We start from the raw sequence: 22,642 nt of genomic DNA, 5'->3' as shown, positions 1-22,642 counted from the left end.
TGAAAGAGTTGCAATGATGGAGAATGGACTTTTTATTGTTCGATTTTGTACTATTGTGAACAAGAATCGAGCAATGGAGGATGGGCCTATAATGTATGATAGAAAGCAAGTGATTGTGAAAGAGGGACACCAGATGTTGATCTGAATCAGGGGAATGTGAAGGTTCTTCCTACTTGGATTAAACTGCCAAGATTACCTTTACAATATTGGGGCCAGACTGCTTTGTTTAAGATTGCAAGAATGGCTGGATGTAAAGCAAAACGACGCAAAAGGGTAATTTGCGTCGCACGTAAAGAAGAGTGCGACGCACATCATGCGTTATATGCGTCACACATACCATAGGTGCGTTGCAAAAGACCAATGTGCGTCGGACCTCCTGGCACATATGACACAAATCGTCTCCTCCTTAAAAAAAAGAAAATTGCACTATCTGCGTCGCATGATACTTTAGTGCGTTGCAAAAGCCCAATTTGCGTCGGACATCATGAGCCATCCGACGCAGATCCGCGGCCCACAACCCTAACATTTAACCTAAAAACTCCAGCCTCCTCCTAACCGTGCCCCTTAATATTCCCTTTAACCTAAAAACTCTCTTCTCACTCTCACTCTCAGATTCTCTCACCGTGCCTCCCACTCTCAAATTCTCTCACCGCGTCGCTTCTCATCTCAGTTTCATGGGCAACTCGAAAATTCATCCTCACCACCATGGCGAAGCAACGAGAAAGTCGTTAACATCTTCATTCATCTCTCGACCTGCTCCATCTTCGTTCAATGATTAACGCGCTGACATCTTCGTTCATCTCTCGATCTGTTCCATATTCGTTCAACAAAAAACGCGCTGACATCTTCGTTCATCTCTCGATCTACTCCATCTTCGTTCAACAAAAAACGCGTTGACATCTTTGTTCATCTCTAGATCTGCTCCATCTTCGTTCAACGAGAAACGCGCTGACATCCATGGCGAAGCGAAATACGAATGGTTAGGGTTCTGATTTCAATTTTTTCTCGATTTTCGTAAGAATAATAAGTCTTTATTAATTTCATTTCGTCGTAATCATAGTCGATGAATTACATCAGTTTAGTGCTCATCTTGAATTTGGATTTTGATTTTTTTTTTTATCTTTTCTCATTTTAGAGATTTCGGTATTGTGCTCGAGTATGAGACACGAGCAGTAATTGATAGCCCAAACAGGAAGAAGATATCAGATCAGTTTGTTGATTTTAGTAATTTCTGTATTTTCTGTAATTTTCTTTTTTAATTTTCAGTAATTTTCTCTTTTTAAGTTTCTGTAAATCATGTATTGTTTTTAGTTTTTTTCTGTAAACGGATGATTTGGATTTTAGTTTGGACACAACGCAGATTCATTTTTGCAATACTGTTAAGATTTCCCTTCTATTTTAGATCCTGATGTTTGAAGGATGCAAAAAAAAAAATAAAATAAAAAAGACATGATTTGCGTCGCACATAGTCACGGATGCGACGCAAATTCATTTTTTTAAGAAAAAAATACCTGATTTGCGTCGCACATAGTGATTCATGCGACACAAATCACTTAAAAATGACTTTGTTTCACGGGTCATGTGCGTCGGACGACGCGTAAGTCCGATGCAAATAGCCCTTCATCTGCGTCGTCGTTTCCTCATCCGACGCAGATCATGTCTCTCGATTTGCGTCGAGACCTGTGCCGTCGGACCATTGTCCGACGCAAATGATGGTTTCAGGTCTGACATTTTTTACTCTTAAATATATCGAGAAATTTACAATAGGGAAAATCAACAAGAACAGTCGAAATTTATAGATCTTAAAATGAAAAAAAAATAATGAAAATGAAAAAAGGAACGAAATGAAAAAAAAAGAAAGAAAATGACAAAATGAACGAAAATGAAAAAAAACGGTGGACGTTTCAGGAGTTGCAATTACTAGCCCATCAGTAGCCAACACGATGAATTGGTCTTTGGTAGTTACGCAATGATGAAATATTTTAGGAGTTGCAATTACTCCATAGCTCTTCATGTCGAAGTCTCCAAATGTTCGAGACATGGCAAGGCATGGGCCGTCTTCTTCAGGTGACCATACTCGGTGGACGTTTGGTTGCTGCAAATTAAATATGATGTAAGGAAAAAAGAAAGAAGACTTGATACTTGTTTTACAATAACTCAATATCAGTACAAACAGGGATTTATGTGTAGAGAAATCTGCTCACTAGGTAGATCAGGCTTTAAATCCACTGTCAACTGAGTAGCTTGAATTCCATTTTCACCTGGTAGATTGTAATTTTCAGTTAACGAAAATGAAAAAAGGAACAAAAACGAAAATGAAAATTAAACAAAACTCAAACTCAAACCTAGATCTGAAAAAAAAACCTCAAAAATTACAATCTACATCCAAAACTCAAACCTCATCGTTCGTTTATGGCTAAACTCGAGTTGTTGGTGGCTGGACTAGTGTTTGACATTTGGTGGTGTCGTGCGTTGGTGATTGACAACGACGAAGCCGATGGTTGTTGACGAGAGTGAATTGAAGCCAGTGATGTTAGTATGAGGAACAACGAGACTGAGGATGAGAGAGAAACGAGGGTGAGAGAGAAGAAGATTTTAGGGTTAATGAAAGAGGTCATAGAGAGAAGGAGGAGAAGGGAGGAGGGTGAGAGAGGAGGATGTGGACGTGAGAGAGGAGAGAGAATAAGGGAGAGGAAATTGCATTGCGAGAACTCTAGTTAGCCCGCTTAATATTTGAAGCCCGCGAATTCATTTCAATTTTTTTTTAAAAAAAAGCCCATAAAGGGCTGCGTTTTTTAAAAACCGCAACCCTTTATTACTTATAGGACTGCGGTTTTTAAAAAACCGCAGCCCTTCACTAAAAGGGTTGCGGTTTTTGCATTGACCGCAACCCTTCGTAAATTTAGGGCTGCGTTTTTCAAAAAATGCTACCCTTGCAGCGCAACCCTTGCGCTTTTTTCCACTAGTGTAACATCCCTTTATAGCCTGGTTGGTGGCTCGTGGTAAGTTGAGAACTAGGGATAAGTTAGCTGCAGCAGGGTCTATGCAAAAAGGGATTGTATTATCTGCTGCCAGGGACCAGAGTCCTGCCACCACTTATTCTTTAGACGTTGTTTTGGTAAAGCAGTTTGTGCTAGTATTATGGAGTGGCTAGGCATTTCTGTTGCTATTGATGAATGTGTTTATACTATTGATGAATGTGTTTATACTTGTTGGAGGAAATGGGGAAGAAAGTACACTAGTAAAAAGAAACAGAAGATATGATATGCTGCTCTTACAGCTAGGGTCTATCATATATGGAAGGCAAGAAATATTGCGTTTTGGAACTCTATTGTTCCAAGATCTCATATTGTCATTCAGTGTATTAAGAAATGAGTCTGTTATAGGATAACAGCTCAATTTCATGTTAAATGGTCAAGTGATGATAGAGGATGGTTTGAACAATTTGTAGCAGATTGTAATTAAGTTTTAGTTAGGTATTGCTTATTGCTTTGTTTGTAATTAAGGTGGTTTGTTGATGTATAGGTGGATTAGGTTGTATTTTGTTGCATGGTGATTATACCTGATTTTTGTTAATATACTTATAGAGTAGTTTATTGAGAAAAAATAAAATAAAAAAAATAGCGAGAGTACGATTGACAAGAATTTAGAATATCCATGATTGTAATAAGATCCACTGATATCTAATTGAGACATTTAGGGGCGGACCTATTAAGGGTCCTGGGTGGCACGTGCCCCACAAAAAAAAAATCGAATTCTTTTTTACTTTTAACATCAAGCAGATTTTTTACAATAGGTTAAAATTAAAACGCTCGCAATAATTATGTATAATGCAACTTGGTTCAGTGGTTCTCATAGTAGCGTGTGGAAGTGTTGTTGCCGCGGGTTCGATTCCCCTACAGGCCTGCACGCATTTTCAGCTTTTTTTTTTTTCTTTTTTTCTTTTTTTTTCTTTTTTTTTTTTTTTTTTTTTTTTTTTTTTCTTTTTTTCTTTTTTGCTGAATCCCTTTTGTTTTGTTTTGTGTTGTTTTTTCTTTTTCTTTTTTACTTCTTACTCTTTGTCTTCACTATTTTAGCATTTTTTTTCTTCTCCATTTTGAATCTTCATTTCATATTTTAAATAGTATCCATCTCCCTGAGTTCTAGCTCTAATTTTAACCATTTTTTTGTTTGTTTGTGATATAACGATTATCTTTTCTTTCATTTACAAATAAATGCAAAAATGGAGATAGTATTGAATACTTAATAACATTATTTATTAAGGTTGTGAAAATTAAAGTGTTGCATTGTTTTAAAATATTATATTATGATTTTTCTTTTATAATTTGGTGCTCCACAAAATTCGAAATCCTGGATCCGCCCCTGGTCAGACATTCTTTTAGACAAGATTCATGATAATCAAAATTTTGTTCATAGTTTTAAAGAACGAAAAAAAAACAAGAAATAATAACCAATGTGGTCAAGTGGCCAAGTCATTAAATAAGTTGAAGCCTCAATTTTTTTTTTCTAGTTTTTGACTATAATGCCTTAGTTACACTCTCTTTTTTCCGGTTAACTCATTATACTAAATTAGAATTAGTGTTTTTTTTTATATAATTTAATATCACATTATAAATACTAATCTAATGTTACCCCAGTTTATGATTTGGTGATCCATTATATGATGAAGCCAGGTTTGCAATTGCAAATCAAAGAGGATTAGCACTATACTACTATATATGATGAAGGTATGATGGTTATAGCCACAGGCCACTGAGAATACCAGCCGGCCACCCCCAACAAGTCCCACTCTCTATCTTTTTATGCTGAAGCATGTGATTTGGTGGAGAGAGAAACTGCTAAGAATTAGACGGCCAATTAGAGTGTTAGTCCACGTGAAGACCAACAATGTAGGGATCTCTACTTGGCCATAGCTTTATTTTGCTTCTGTTGGCAAAGCTGAGTGATTATCATTATTTTTGGAAATTCTCTTCTGTGTTTTTGTGCTTTAATTTTAGATAATTATTGCTTCATAATTTCGCTCTAGCTGTAAAGGGTTCTCAAAAATGGGTGGTTTGAAGATTTTTGGACTATCTATACATCTATATTAAAAAGGCGTGCGAAAACAAGAAACTGTGCCACGTGACACTCTAAATTAAGAAATTGCATAGTATAAGATTTGATCCCAAGACCTCAAGTACATATACTAAAGTTCTAACCAATAGGCTAAGTTGTATTTAGTATTATTACCATAAAGTATTATATTAATATATAAATGAAATTTTTTCTTACCTGGGGCATAGCCCGGGCCTAATAACTAGTTTAAACTTAAACTGAGGGTTTATTTTTTACTTTATAAAGTTATGCTTGAAGTCATTTATTTATTCATTATTATTATTATTATTATTATTATTATTATTATTATTATTATTATTATTATTATTATTATTATTATTATGATTATTATGATTATTATTATTATAATTATGATTATGATTATTATTATTAGTGTTATTATTATTGTTAGTTATTGTTATTGTTATCATTATCGTTATTATTATTATTATTATTTTATTAATCTTATTATTATATTATTAATATTATTAATGTTGTTGTTGTTGTTGTTGTTGTTGTTGTTGTTATTATTATTATTATTATTATTATTATTATTATTATTATTATTATTATTATTATTATTATTATTATTATTCACGTCTTCATAAATACTCCTTCCGTTTCCTTTTGTTCTTCCTATTTTACTTTTTACGCTTGTCAATGCACGTCTTTGACTTTAAATATCTTTCATTGTGTATTAGTAAAAATTATAATGATTGAATATTAATAAAGTACTCATTGAGACGAACCAATCAAAACCCCACATGACTATATTTTTTTTATCATATGTTGAAGATAATTTAGAAGATTTTCTTCAAATGTGAATAGTGTTCAGATTCTAAACAGGAAGAACAAAAAGAAACGGAGAAAATATATGATACCGAGGTTGGAAGAATGCACTTAGCTAGGAATAGAGGTTCACTTTTTTTTCACACATGCAAAAGCAAAATGTACAAATTATGTCAGTTTAAAATAAATTTTATGATTAAAAACAAAGAAAAACATAAGAACAATAGATTGACATACAGTTTCAGGAATAAAATGGTTTTTGAAGGATGGTGTCGGCCGAATAACTTAGTGGTATCTTCTGCTTTGAGCTCTGTGCGAAGACTATGGAACTTACTCCAAGAAGATTTATGGTGGCACGGTTTTTAAAGCTCCAACTCTTGTTTGCAAATGGGTGCCTCCTCCCACTCGAAGTGTGGAGATTAATTGTGATGCATCGGTTAGTGAAGAGCGCTAGATTGGCTTTGGGCATGGTAGTTAGAAGTTCAGAGGGTCGGGTGATTTTCGCCGCTACACGTCGTGTTCGAGCTTGGTGGCCTATTGAAATTGCAGAAGGAAAAGCATTATGCCTTGCTACAAAGTTGGCTCGAAACTATGGATTACATGATGTTACTTTGAGGCTGATTGCTTGACTATTGTTAACAGGTTATCTAGAGGTGCTATTTATTTTTCTAGACTTAGATGTTGTGTTAGAGGATGTCATTTTCTTATGTAAATACTCTGTTTATGTTAGATGGTCACATCTGCTTAGGGATGAGAATGTTGCTGCCTACCACGTAGCTCGACTTATTCCGTTTGGTGTTAAATAACCCTGGGATTGTCACTGTCTAGTTAAGGTGTCTCCGTATGTACTTATGGACAATTTGTCCTCTGACTAATATAGCTCACCTCCTGTTTTCCTCTAAAAAAAACATATAGTTTCAGGATATTTATTTACTTCCTTCTTTTTTTTAAATGTTAAACTTTCTATTTTAAGAAATTTCAAATTAGATATTACACTTTTATTTTGGGTAATAACTTCTCTTTATCTCTCTCCTATCACATGTTCACATGGGACCCCTTCTTTTTCTATTTCTCTCCATCTTTTTTCACTCCAAAAATTATCTAGGAGTCCGTAATTTAAAAAGTGTAACATGTAAAAAAACGAAAGAAGTATATATATTCTTTAATCTTTAGGCATATGATGATATTTTGAAATTTAAAAAAAGTCATTTACACGGTTACACCCTTTGGCGCAAATCTAAACTGCGAGAATCATTCTGCTGCACTTGAACGATCAGATCAGATACAAAGAGGAAACTGGCCCTCTAGCTAGTAAGATTAAATCTTGGATGATACTACAACATACAAAAATATTATTAAAAGTTCTAGAGCCTCAAATTACTAAGAGTTAACCCCTCCTCATCATTCATTTGGCCGTCACCCGTGCAAAGGTACATCCACTTGTCCATTAGCAATTCCCATGTATGACTACCATTTTTTTATTTTTTATTTTTTTGAAAGAGACTACCATTTTATTTTACAGCTTGTCTTGTGTATGGCCGGCCACACGTGAAATTACAGGCATGGCCGCAAGCGCGACCCCCTATCAGCCCGCTAACTTAGCTCATTTTCAAATGGTCATATCTCACTCGTTTTTCATCGGAATCGAGTTTTTGGCCAGGAGTTGGAAAACTATCGAGCTAAATTTTCATCTCCGACTTGAATCTTCCCAAAATATTAAGTGTGTTGTGAGATATGACCTTTTGAAGTTGACCCTTATGCACAAACTCTTATGAACCAATGAAGTTACTCTTACCAAATGGAGTTACTTGTATGAGTATGTAGTTACTTTTAATAATAAAGGGTGTCACTCCTATAAAGAAATGTGGTTACTTTTATTACAAAAGGGAATAGTAATCAATTTACTTTTATGAACGAATGAGATTACTCGTATGAAGTAAATGGGTTACTTTTGTGAACATTTGGGGTTACTTGATCAAATAAGGTCATCGTATGATTAAATAAGGCTAATATTGTGAACTAATGAGATTACTCGTATGAAAAAAACGAGATTGCTTTTTTGAACAAATGAGGTTACTGATTTGAATAAATGAGGTTACTAATCAGTTTACTCTTATGAATGAATGATGTTACTCGTTTCAATAAATGAGATTATTTTTGTGAACCTTTGAGGTTACTCGTATGATTAAATGAGGTTACTCATATGATTAATTGAAGTTACTTGTATGAATAAATGAGGTTACTAGTATGAATTAATTGGGTTACTCACAAGATTCAACGAGGTTACTAGTATGAATTAATTGGGATACTCATATAATAAAAATGGGGTTACTCATAAAATAAATTGGGGTTACTATTATGAATAAATAGGGTTACTGTTATGAATAAATAAATTGTGTTACTCATATAATATTTTAAGGTTACGTGTAATAATAGAACGGGTTACTCTTATAAATAAAATGGGATTACTTAGGTAAATAAATTGGGGTTACTCGTATGATTAATTGGAGTTAATCTTGAGATGCCCCAACCTTAAAGTTCCTCCTGAAAAACTTCAAGACCCTTGATCTTCAAGGCAAAGCTCTCAATTGCATTCATGTACTTTCGCACTCACTTCAATTTCGACCCAATATGTACTCTCATTGATCCGAAAGAGTTATGATTCTCGAAGTTGTGATTTTTTGTTGCAGAATTGATGCTTCCTTTGTAATCTTACATGGCGAATAATGTATTTTTCCTGATTTTGCCCACTTTTCCCCTTTTCAATTTTATAACCGCGATTACTCCAATGCAAGAGATGTTACGGAAGATTGTTAGTTGTTTCTCAAATCTGTTGGAGTAGTAGAAGAGAGAGTGGAGAGAGGGAAGGTGAAGAGGAGAGAGAAAATACAAGCAGTGTCACAAGGTTGGAAGGAGTAGTATGAACTATGAAACTGGTGCAAAAATTCGCTTGGGATTTATAAATGGGCCGGCCACACGCGAAATTTCCATTGTGGCAGGCCGTATATGAATAGTTTGTGTTTAATTATTAGTAACCTTACATCTACACGATACATGCAAAACATAAAAAGTTAAGTTAATCGCATAATTAAATCTAATTACCTAAAATAATTATTAATGGCAAATAGTGCAACTGTTGGGAGAAATTGCATTTCAGTTCTATAGAAAGTGCATACATTTTTTCGTTTAAAAAAAAAAATATTGTTGCAGTTCAGTTATGATGTCTGATGGTGTGTTTTCTAAAAAATTGTTATTTTAATATAGTAGTTAATTTGTTGTTATGTTAATTCATTTTTTATGTCCTTCACCTCTTTCCTTGTAGAATAGAGATTTTTAACTATAAAACTAACTAGCTTTTAGCATAGTCCTGCTTGATAGAGCGTGTAAAAACAGTTTTTCATAAATTATCTTTATATATTTTTTCTTCCAATACACTAGTAGAATAAATACTATTTGCTGCGGCTAAAAAGTGCCCTATTGCTGCGGTTTTTGGTGCGCAACAATTAAGAGGGCAACAATAGGTATTAATTATATTGCTGCGGTTTTAAACCGCAGCAATATCGACAAATATTGTTGCGGTTTATAGGCCAAACTGCAACAATATATTTATTTTATATCAGATTTTGAAAGCATATTGCTGCGGTTTGTTAAGAAAACCGCAGCAATATGCTATATTTAATAATAAAAAATAGACATATTGCTGCGGTTTTTTTGGAAAACCGCAGCAATAGGGTCTGTACAGGTAAAAAAAAAAATTCTTTTTTTTTTGCATTTCACCATCAAATTCGAAAGACAAAACAGTTAAAAGAAAATAAAACACTATTGATTGATACTAATGACAAAAAATTACTATACAAAATTCAAAAACATAAAAAATATAATATAAAAAACAACAAATATAAAATTACACCAATTTCATCCAAATTTCTTCCCTCTAATTCAACATTATACAACTCAAATACATTACTAAGCTACTAAGGGTCTTTAGAGTATGACCAGTGTATATAAATAAGACATATATACAACTATAAACTGAATCTCTCTGATGCATTTCTTTGCGAGAGAAGTTATCTTCCAGCTAACACGTTTAAATGGCGGTGTTTGGGTTTCATTGGAAAGTTCCCTTCAAGACCTGCTGAACCAAACAAGCAGTTAACTCTAATCGACAGCAGCAGATGAACCATATGAGGCCTGCTGCCGAACATTTATAACATAAAGATAGATTTCACAAGATAGAAACAGAGAAATTGGTGATGGCCATGTTAAGATTAACTCGAAACAGCTTTTTAGATTAGACATGTAATTATTAGTACGCCACACTTTACTGACCTCCAGCATATTTCGAGAAACGAAGGAGAACTCGAGATCCGTTTACTGAGCTCCAGCATTTTCCGACAAGCGAAGTTAGAATAGGGTTAGTTATCAGAGAAGCAAAATTGGAACAATGTTTACCTGCACCCTAAAAGAAGCAAATCCTCTCGAATTTCACCAACAATGGCCGGAAAAAAAGTGGTTTACAAAAACCCAGATCCGTCAAATTGCAATTCGAACTTCAAATTGATGCGATTCTTTGATTCGAATCGATTCACTCCCTAAATTCGCAATAGATTTGAATAGAAAGAACGATGAGAGAAGAAAGAACTCGAGCGGCCGACGAACTAGAGAAGCGAAGGAGAACTCGAGATTGAGAGACCGTCCTCAACCGAAGAAATCGAACACCTTACTCGCCGGAGATTCGTCGAAGGCGGCGTATTGGGGTCGCACATGGTCGCGTCCGCTTCGTCGGCTTAGAGAGGTTGAGAGGTTGAGAGAGATGAGAGAGAGAAGAGAGGGTTGAGAGGATGAGAGAGAGAAGAGAGGGTTGAGAGGATGAGAGAGAGAAGAGAGGGTGAGGCACTGAGAGAGAGTGAGAGACTGAGGGTGAGGCGCTGAGTGAGAGTGAGAAAATGAAGGGAAAAACCCTAAGTGTGAAAGAAACCCGTCTTTTTTTTAAGTGACAGCTATTGCTGCGGTTTCCACGTAGGACCGCAACAATATATTAAAAAAATATTTTTTTAATATATTGCTGCGGTCCTACGTGGAAACCGCAGCAATATTAGTTGTACAGGGCCCCACGTGTTTTTAAAATGGTAACCGTTAGACAATATTGCTGCGGTTTTGGGTGGGAACCGCAGCAATATTGTTAATTTCTTTTTTTTTATTTCTTTTTGCGTGTTATATTGCTGCGTATAGGTAAAATCGCAGCAATATCACCGCAGCAAATAGCATTTATTCTACTAGTGATAATATGACATTTAGATATGTAGTTGCAACAAACTTATTAATTTTTTGGAATCTATAGCTTGTTTTCCTTCTACAACAATGTTTGAAATATATACATAAGTATATATATTTGATTCCATGACAAAAAAATAAAATAAAAGGAATGATATTGCTTATGTTGATTTCCTTAATTGTTATGTGATTTTCTTCCATAATGTATTTTATGTACTTATTGTGACAAAGTGATTAGAGGCACTGACAAAGCTTAGGGTTTTCTCATTAATATGAAGTCATATATGATAAAAGAGTCCTAAAAAAGGAGGCAATTAAGTAGATGATTAACTTTCTAAAAAGACAATATAACATATATACAGAATATCTCTAAGATACTTATAATATCTTAACACCCCCACTCAAGGTGGAGTATGGGAAGCATAAATGCCCAACTTGGATATGAGAAGATCAAACTAAGACTTGCCAAAAGTCTTGGTGAAAATACCAGCCAACTGAGCATAGGGAGGAGCAATCAACCATCTTTGATGGCATCTCTAACAAAGTGATATATAGTCAACCTCAATGTGTTTGGTTCGCTCATGAAACATAGGATTATTTGCCATATGAAGATCTAGTGGACTAACTATCACAAAATAGAGGAATAGCCTTAGGATAATGAACCCCAAGACTCAACAACAAGCGCTTGAGCCACTTAAGCTCACAAGTGATAACAGTCATCGATCGATATTCCGCCTTTGCTGAAGATAAAGAAACAGCATGTCGCTTCTTGGTCTTATAGAAGAATGATCCAAGAAGACAAGCCAACCAGACAAATATCGGTGAGTGATGGGACAGGCCACCTAATCTGAGTCACACCAACCTAGTAAGATCACTATCAGCTCGAAGTAAGATGCCATGACCTGGAGTACCCTTCAAGTACCGAACTAAACGCATTGTGGTCTCCTAGTGAGCCGTGCGAGGTGCCCGAAGAAACTCAGAAATAATATGGACCGAATAAGGAAGGTCCGGGCGAGTGACGACAAGATAGATAAGCCTGCTAACAAGACGACGATACCGCTCCGGATCGTCAAACAAATCACTCGTGTCATGACTAAGACGATGATTTTGCTCCATAGGGAAACCACATGGCTTTGCTCCCAACAAACCAATCTCAAAAATAATATTAAGAGTGTATTTTCGTTGACACATAAACAAACCAGAAGTACTGCGAGCAACTTCGACGGCCAAGAAATATTTAAAAGGACCCCAAATCCTTCATTTTGAAACAGTCACTGAGATAAGTTTTGAATAATGAATAGCAGCTGTATCCTTGCCAGATATGATGAGATCATCCACATACACCAAAACATTGAGCTCAATAGTACCTTTGGTGAAGGTAAACAAGGAATAATTAGAGTAGGATTATAAGAAACCATACCCTTTCAAAGCGGTGACAAGTTTGGTAAACCAACACCGATGAGCCTGCTTAAACCCATACAAATATTTTTGTATCGACAAACAAGATTAGGATCAGATCTAACAAAACCAGGAGGAAGCTTCGTATAAACTTCTTCTTCAAGATCGCCGTGTAAGAATGCATTATGAACGTCCATCTGATGAAGCTCCTAATGTTTGGGAGCAGCTATGGCAAGAAAAGCACGAACAATGGTCATTTTAGCAACTAGAGCAAAAGTCGCATTATAGTCAAGGCCAATCTGTTGATGATTGCCAAAACAACCAATCGAGATTTAAGACGCTCAATACGACCATAATAATGATACTTGATACGATACACCCACTGACTCCCCAAAACTTGTTTTCCCGGAGGAAGAGGTTCAAGAGTCCAAGTACCATTATCCTCAAGATCCTGAATTTCAATTTGCATAGATGCTCTCCAAACCTGCATCCTTCATAGCCTCCTTAAAATAATGGGGTTCCTGCCGAGAAATAAGATATGCAAGAAAATTTTGATAATTTGCAGAAAAAATTGTCATAATTTATATAATGTTTCAAGGGATAAGGAGTACCTGGAGAGGAAGATGAACCGGAGGAAGGAGAGGACGGAGAAGGCCCAGACGAATGTGTATGAGAGGAAGAGAGGGCTTGGGATAGCAGCGAGTTTTATGGGGGAATTGGGGGTTGTAGATGTAGGTGGGCTATTTTGTGGACGAGGGGGTGGGGAAGTGTGTGGGCTATTTTGTGGAGGGTTTGGTGCAAATGTTTGTGGACTGTTTTCAAAAGGGGGAGGATGATGATGAATTAAAATCATCAAAATCACTATGGATGTCAGAAAAAGGAGGGAATACCACATCATTAGGGAGAGGATTTTAGTAGGATGTAGAAAGGGAAAAGTGTATTTATCAAATTTAACATCACGAGAGACAAAAAATTCCTTAGTCTTAAGATCATACAATTTTCGCCCCTTTTTACCAAATGGATATCCAACAAAAATACACTTCCTACTATGACTAGCAAAATTACCCTTGTTTTTTTTATTATGAGCAAAAGCAAGATACCCAAAAACAAGAATAACATCATAAGAAGGAATACGACCAAATAAGAATTCAAAAGGAGATTTGCCTTTGAGAAATTAAGATGGAGTTAGATTTATCAAATGAGCAGCAGCTAGAACACATTCCCCCAAAAAATAGATAGGCAAATGACCTTGAAATCTAAGGGAACGAGTACATTGAGAATGTGTTTGTGTTTGTGTTCTACCGTCCCATTTTGTTCTGGAGTACCCAGACAAGATGCTTGCAACAAGATGCCAGAAGCAGAGAAATAATCAAGTAAGAAACATCAGTATCATTATCACTTTGAACAATCTTAATAGTTTGAGAGAATTGGTGTTAAACTATAGCCACAAATGACATGAACATAGAAAACACTTCCATTTTATCAAGTAAAAGATAAGTCCACACAGCTCTAGAGTAATCATCGGCAATTGTTAAGAAATAACGGGCACCATTAGAATAAAAATATGGCGATATGCCCCCCCACAAATCACAATGAATTTTCTCAAAAACACGAGAAGCCTTATTATCACTAGAAGGAAATTTAGTTCGAGAATGTTTGGAACGAAAACAAATCTTCATAATTAAAATGCAAACGACCCTTATGATTGCAGAGAGGAGGAAGTAATTTTACAATGTTTCATAAGGATGACCAAGACGTTGATGCCATAATTCCAAATAAGAAGAATCAGAAGAGACAATTGATGAGACATGTTGAATAGAATCATTGCCCACAAAGTAGTAAAGGTCGTCCTTCCTACTCCCGTTGCAATCTGCTCCTTTATGGGAACCTAAATAACACACATAGAATGACTAAATTAACACACTGAAAATCATCACAAAGTTGAGAAATTGAAAGTAAATTGCAGCTCAAATTAGGAACAAAAATAACGTTCTTAAGGATAATTTTGGATGTTAAACAAACCAAACCAACCATGGTAGATAATACTGTAGAACCATTGGGAAGACCAACAGGGCAATCAAGAGGTTTTGAATCAAACAACCATGATTGAACTCCCGTAACATGATGAGAGGAACCTGTATCAATTATCCACATTTTAATATTAAACTCACGATTTAATTGGTTTGCAAGAACAATGGCATTACCAAACAAACCCGCCAAGGCTTTCCATTTCTTTGGAGTGAAGAGAGAGGCATTAGAGCTGCTTCCCCGGACCTACAGAAGCAATATCCGACCCAATGATGCTGCTGGTGACAGTGTTGGTGCGGGTTGGTGAACGACAACGACCCACCTACCCTTTATTCTTCTCGAGATACCTATGGATCTCGTAGCAGTGAGCTACAACATGGCCCATCTTCTTACAATGACTACAAGTGAGATGGCCCCAACATGAGGCTGATTCGTGGTCTGTTTTGCCACACTTACCGCAAACAGGCCAAGAAGAAGAAGACCCACGCCCAGTAGGCGCATGGGCTCGTACCGAGAAACCAACCACATCGGGAGCACCCGATTTGTCTGCAATACCAACCTGAGAAAGCCGAACCCTTTCATATTGAATGACAAGATGATAGGCTCAGTTGAGAGTGGGAAAAGGTTCAGTGGACAGAAGGTTGGTACGCAAGTTGGAGGTTGTTTTAAACTATAAAGTGTCTTATCAAGTTTGAAAACATGGTTAGGAAAATTTGGATCAGCAAATCCGAGAGGTTGCTCCACATACACAGTTTCTTTCAAGTAGCCATTTAAAAAGGCAGTTTTAACATCCATTTGAAAGAGCTTGATATTTTTTGAGGCAGCAAAGGCTATTAAAATTCTAATAGCTTCCAAACGAGCCACGGGAGCAAAAGTTTCATCAAAATCAATTCCCTCATGTTGATTGAATCCTTGACATACAAGTCTGGCTTTATTTCGAATAATCATCCGACTATCATCTAATTTATTTCGAAAAAACCGACCCATTTTGTTCCAATAACTGATTGAGTAGTGGGACATAGTTCCAAATGCCAAACTTCGTTCCTTTAAATTGATTAACCTCATCTTGCATAAGAAGGATCCTATCCAGATCAGTCAATGCAATTTTATAATTTGTAGGTTCAATTTCAGATATAAAAGCATTGAGAGCACAAAAATTATGAAGTGATGAGGGAGTTTGTACTCCCTTAGCAATGTTTGTACTCCCTTAGCAATGTCCGTCAGTATTAGGTTAGTAGGATGCGAACTTTGGTGTTTCCACTTCTTTGGATTGAAGGAAACTTTCTGTGGCACAGTGCCATTCTCCGAGCTATTGCTAGCGTTTGCAATTTTTGAAGTGCTTTCATCAGCTGTATGTTCTTCAATGGGTTGCTCTTCCTCAGCTTCTGTCACTTCTCCCACATTTAGATCTTGCTCGTTAGAATTATCATTTTGATCTCCTGACTGTGCCATTCTCTGTGTTGCAGAAGATGTCCGACCGTTTTTCAGCATAATGGTCTTCTAGTGCATCCGATGTTTCTCTAGATAGTCCGATAGAGAAATCTTCATCATCATCTACCTGCACTTCTTGAGAATTTTTGTCAGTTTGATCAAATATAACATGAACACTCTCTTCCATACGCATCGTTCTTAGTTATATACTTTATATGCTTTGCTATGTGGAGAGTATCTTATGAAAACCACTTCATCACTTCTTGGATCAAACTTACCCAAATTATCCTTACCATTATTGTGAACATAACAAGTACATCCAAAAGCATCTAAGGTGAGAGATATTTGGTTTCCTTCCTTTAACAAGTTCATATGGAGTTTTATTATAAATGTAACATGTTATACTTATGGCCTCGGCCCAAAAGTTTCTAGGCAAGCCACTATGTAATAGCATAGTTCGTGACATGTATTCTAAAGTACGATTCATTCTTTCTACAACTCCATTTTGTTGTGGAGTTCTTGGGGGCAGAGAAGTTATGATCAATTCCATTATCATTGCAAAAATTTTCAAAATCTGTATTTTCAAACTCAGTGCCATGATCAGTTCTGAAAGATAACAGTTTGTAATATGTTTGATTTTGGACTTTACGAATGTGGACTAGAAATACATCAAAGGTTTCATCTCCACCAAGAAATAGAGTCCATACAAATCTAGAAAAATCATCAACAAGTACTAGTACATATTTGCTACCACCTCTACTCCTTATACACATGGGACCACGAAGATCCATATGAATCAATTCCAAGGGTTTAGAGGTACTAACAAAATTCTTTGATGCTTTACAAATTGTTTCCCAGTCAAAGTTTATAGATGGTAAGCCATCAACTAAATCTATTTTTCTCAATTTGTTAAGCAGTCTCGAGCTAACATGTCCAAGTCTTTTGTGCCAAAGTAGAGGATTATCTTGTAATACATTCATGCATGACATTGTATTGTTAGGTAAGTTATTTAGACATGTTATGTAGACATTATTTACCCTCTTTCCTTCCAATAGCAATTCCTGAGAGTCCTTGTTAATGATTTTGCAGATATTAGCTTGAAATTCAACAATATTACCTCGATCACACAATTATGAGATACTCAACAAATTTGGTTTTAAACTGTTTACCAGCATTACATTCTATATGGAGTGTGTTAGGGATTTACCGACATTTCCAATTCTAGTTATTTCTCCCTTTTTGTTGTCGCCAAATGTAACTCACCCACCGTTGTGGGCTACTAATGAGAGGAAATGAGATTTATCACCAGTCATGTGTCTTGAACAGCCACTGTCGAGATACCATAGGCTGCTCCCTCTCACGTTTGCCTGCAAAAAGATCACTTGTTAGTTTTAGGAACCCAAATTTGCTTGGGTCCCTTTTTCTTTCGTTGAGCTTCTAATAGATCTTTCCTAACCCATAGCTGACTTACATATCTCATATTCTTTGCAACACTTTTTTCTTAACATTGCAGTCATCAATCAAGTGACCATTATTTCCACAGAAATTGTAAATCAAATATTCAGGAAGATCAACATATTTTCGTTTACGAAAGTCTCTTTCAAAGTTTCTGGCACTGTGTTATACACTGTGTTGCTGACCTATGTATCTTAAACCAGTTTTGTTCAGATTGTTAGTTGTACTAGACAAGTAATTGAGAGCTTTTAGGCCAACTGACCACTTTTCATAAATTTTTCGAGCAATAGTCAATTGTGATTCCAAGAATTCCACCGAAGTATTTAGATCACTATTTCTTTTTCTCGAAATTTCTAATTCTCTCTTAACTTTATCAAGTTCGTCACTTATCTTAGCATCATGAGGTAGCATTAGTGTAACAATTCTGGATCTTTGTCTTGATTCTTGTAATTCGTTTAAATCACGATTTAGCGATTCAATTTTTTTTCAAGACTCGAATTTTCAGCTTCTAACACATTGTATGGCACTGTCTCGTTAACAATTTCTCTAGCAAGAGACTTTTCATATCTTAGAATGTTTACCTCAGCATCTTTCTCTTCAATAATTTTTTCAAGTTCCTCATTCTTTTTCATCAGTGTCTTATGGACTTTTAAGAGATCTTTATATTCAAGTTCCAACCCATTCTTTTGCTTAGTTAAGTTCGTTATTTCCTTTTTCATGATAGAAAAATTATCATTCATATCTTGACAATGATCAATGACGTTTCCAAGCAAAGTAACAATTTGTTTTTTGAGAGAAGATGAATTGAAGGTTTTAAGGATAGTAGGCTTACATCACTGTCTTCGATTTCTTTTAGAGAGCTCGAACTTTTCGCCATTAGGCATAAGTGGGAGTCATCATGGCACTATGCCCTTTTCAGTGATATTTGTACATCATTCAGACATAATTTTGCTTCATCGCACTGTGCCTCTGACTGTTCTTCATCAAAATCCGAATCTCCCCAAACGGCAGCTATCATGGCTCTTTTGAATTCTTTCTTGGATTGCTCCCTTTTTTCTTTGGGCTTTTCATCATCCCATAAGGGACATTTCTTAATCATGTGATTGAACTCGCCATTAGATGTAGTGCCATTACCTTTGAAATTTCCACTTCTTCTGAGATTACTATTTCTGTTCTTCTTGAGAAATTTCTGAAATCTTCTAGTGAGAAGCGCAACATCATCATCACTATCACTATCTTCAATTTTCAATGCTAGACCTTTACTTTTTGGTTCATTAGTTTTAGAATCTAAAACCAGTTAATGAGTCATTAATGAACCAATTAGTTGTTCTAGTGAGAGTTTAGTCAAACCTTTAGCTTCTTGAACAGCAGTTATTTTAGGGAGCCAACGATTTGTTAAACTTCTCAACACTTTTTTTACTAAATCTTTAGAAGAATAACTTTTTCTTAGAGAGCGTAATTCATTAGTGATAATGTTAATCTAGTGAACATCTCTTTAATAGATCCGTCCTTATTCATAGAAACAATTCATATTGTTGGACAAGCAAATCTATTCTAGATTGTTTTACCTCATTATCTTCGTGGGCCAACTCCAGTGTGTCCCATATTTCTTTTGCTGTAGTGCAAGCTGAAATCCTTGAGTACTCCTCAGGTCCAATTCCAAATTGGAGAATACTCATGGCTTTGTAGTTTTTCTCGGCCTTAGCATAGTCGAGTGAATTGTAGTCATCTTCTTCTTTGTCAGCCATTTTTCCTTCAGCATCTTTGGTTTGGATAAGGATCGGTCCTTTCCTTATGATTTTCTAGCATTCATAGTACGATCCTTGGATGTAAATCCCCATCCTCGCCTTCCACAATCTGTAGTCTTTTTCGGTAAAAATTGGATACTTTGTGTGTCTGTCTTGAGAGTCATATTGCATGTTCATGAGTAATCATGACTTCTATTCTCCATGGATTAGCCTTTTGAGAATAGCCCGCTCTAATACCACTTGTTGGAGTACAAGGTGACAGTCAAAAGGGGAGGGGGGTTGAATTTAGTGATAAAAATTAATCGCTTTTCGCAAAAACATTGTTATTGCATTGTGCCTAACATAGTGTTTTTCACTCGTAAGTTCTCCGATATATGTTTTTGCAAAAACTAACTTGTAACAAACTACGAAAGCAACGAATTTAAATAATAAACACCAGACATAACGTGGTTCAATTTCACCTCTGAGATCTATGTCCACACAAACAAACTCCTTTATTATTTGAATCCTAAAATATTAAACTCTTGATACAATCGATTCCCCACTACTAATAACTCTAGTAGTGCTCCCCAACACTTAACCCTAGGTGTTGCCACTCTTTGTAATTATTGAAATTACATAAAGAATAAAGTTTCAAAAGTGTGCTTCTTATTCAAGCAAAATAGAGGACAATTCAAATGTTGAATAATTACCTAAACTGTTTAGAACTCCGTGCCACACTCTTGCTTTTGGACTTAGTTTTCAACTCTCAAAATCTTTGATATTCAATCTGAAAACGTGATTTATTAAACTGAGTTGCTATCTTTTTAATAGCCTGTTTTCTGAACGAAAATCTTTCTCTAAGATATCATTATCTTTTACTCCTAAGATTAAGGGATAAAACTTTTCCTTTTTAAAAACAAATTTTATCTTTTATAAACGCTAACTTTTTCTTCAATCCTTATAAGATAAGAATTCTCCAAACAACTTTTAACTAAAACTTGATAACCAAATCAGTTTCCCTTTTTAATATCTTTATTAAAACTCCTTTGTTTTCGAAATTCTTTAATTAAACGTTTTCCTTTAAATCGATTTTTACAAAATCCTATTTAACTCGATTTTTGATAAAATCCTTTTTCAAATCGGTTTTTATAAAATCCTTATTAAAAAAGGTTTTCTTTAATAAATTTAATTTTGAAACTAAGATTCTCTTTTTATATAGATATATGAAATTAATATGCTTATCTATTTTCTTAACTCTAAGAAAATAAGTAATTATTCTAATTTCACATTACTACTTTTAGCACAAAGTTTAGCACAAAGTTCCGGTACTTTACATTGCATAATTGTAACTAAAAATGTAACAAAATCTAAGCTTCCAATTCTTCAAGGTCTTCAATCTTTCATGAACGTCCAGTCTTGATAAACTTTCTTAGATCACTGTTACACACATACATGTTACAACATATATTGTTTATCATCATCAAAATTATATAAACTTAGAGTCACAACAAATATCTTCATATCATATACTTTTTCTGTAGATTTAAAATGTATGTTAATGATTTATGCTTCCATAAATATTTTATAATGAATTAATTTTATGATAAAATAAATATTGTCACTAGATATAATATTTTAACAGATTTATAAACATTTCATAGCATATTGATTACTTATTAGTGTTGTTTGGTCGTGGAGCTTCATTTTATTGGAAGTTATTTCCCTTATGTAATTCCTAGGAAATGGATTTAATGTGTTTGATTAATATAAAGGAATTTGTACTTCTCATGAATTGATGTGGGAATTTTGAATGACCAATGGAGGGGGTAGGTGAATAAATTCTCATGTTCTGTGAGAATTTCAATTTCACCCTATTTTCCTAACTTCATGTCAACTAAACAATTATACCGAATCAAAAAATTATGGAAATATCTATTTACTGTGAAGGTAAGTCAAAGTTAAATTATTCAGTAAGATGTACAACCCTTATATACTAATACAGTAGAAGCAAAGGAAGGAAAGAAATAATATCCTAAGAGTATAAACAGTAAATAATATCCTAAGAGTATAAGCTATACATGGGAAGAGATAAGAATAAATATACAAAATATATCTTGAAGATAACAAGGAGAATATCTTGAAGATTACGTAGGAGTATCTCTAATATGCCCCTGCAAGACGGACGGGGAATCCGAGAGTCCGATCTTGAGAAGTAGAGCATCTAATCTTGGCCGGGAAAGCGGTTTTGTGAGAAAATCAGCGAGTTGGTCACCGTTAGAGACATGAGTAACACGAAGAGTGCCTTTTTGAACTTGTTCTCGGATGAAGTAGAAAGCAACGGTGAGGTGCTTCATTTTGGAATGAAAAACAGGATTAGCACTTAGGTAAGTGGCACTAAGATTGTCGCAGTAGATAACCGGAGTAGTGGTAAGAGTGACTCCCATTTTCATAAGAAGATTTTCAACCCACATTAGTTCACCGGTGGTAGAAGACACGACACAATATTCGGCTTCAGTAGATGATTTAGCAATAGACTGTTGTTTCTTTGAACACCATGTAATGGGATTTCGACCAATAAAAATAACATGACCCATAGTTGAAGTGTAATCATCACGATCACCCGCCCAATCAGCATCACTAAAAGCATGGAGGGTAGTGGGAGAATCACGAAGGAGATGGATACCCTTGTCTAGTGTGCCATTTAAGTAACGTAGTAAACGTTTCAGAGCAGTCTAATGATCCGTAGTAGGTTGGTGCATGAATTGTGATAATTTGTTGACTACATAAGCACCATCCGGTCTCGTGAGAGTGAGATATTGAAGGCCGCCAACAGCAGGCCTGTAGGCCGTGGGTTCCGCAAGTACAACACCCGAACTAGTAGTGAGATGATGAGATGTAACCATAGGAGTAGAAGCAGGTTTGGCATCAAGCATGGCCATTTTGTCTAGAAGATCAATTATGTAACGTTGTTGGCTAAGGAAGAGCGCATAAGATGTTGGTTGTACTTCAACACCAAGGATATATGATAGATCACCAAGGTCCTTTAATGAGAATCCGTGAGCAAAAGACTGAATAAAAAGGTTAAGATGAACCGGACTAGGACCGGTAATAATTATATCATCGACATACACAATAAGATAAATAGGTGTAGTAGCATGATGTAGAATGAACAGAGATGTGTCAGAGACACAACGTTTAAAACCTTGACTAACAAGATAGTTAGTAAGTTCGGTGTACCATGCCCGTGGGGCTTGTTTTAAGCCATAAATAGCTTTGCGTAATTTACAAATATGGGAAGGAAATGTAGAATTAATAAACCCGGGAGGTTGAGCCATATAAACTTCCTCATGTAACGTGCCTTGAAGAAAAGCATTATTAATGTCAAGTTGACGGAGAGACCAATTTTGAGTAACAGCAAGGCTTAAGAGAGTACGAATAGTTGC

Source organism: Beta vulgaris, chromosome 6 (assembly GCF_026745355.1).
Source record: "Beta vulgaris subsp. vulgaris cultivar EL10 chromosome 6, EL10.2, whole genome shotgun sequence".
NCBI classification, from domain to species: Eukaryota; Viridiplantae; Streptophyta; class Magnoliopsida; order Caryophyllales; family Amaranthaceae; genus Beta; species Beta vulgaris.
Note: the sequence above shows the minus strand (reverse complement) of the source record.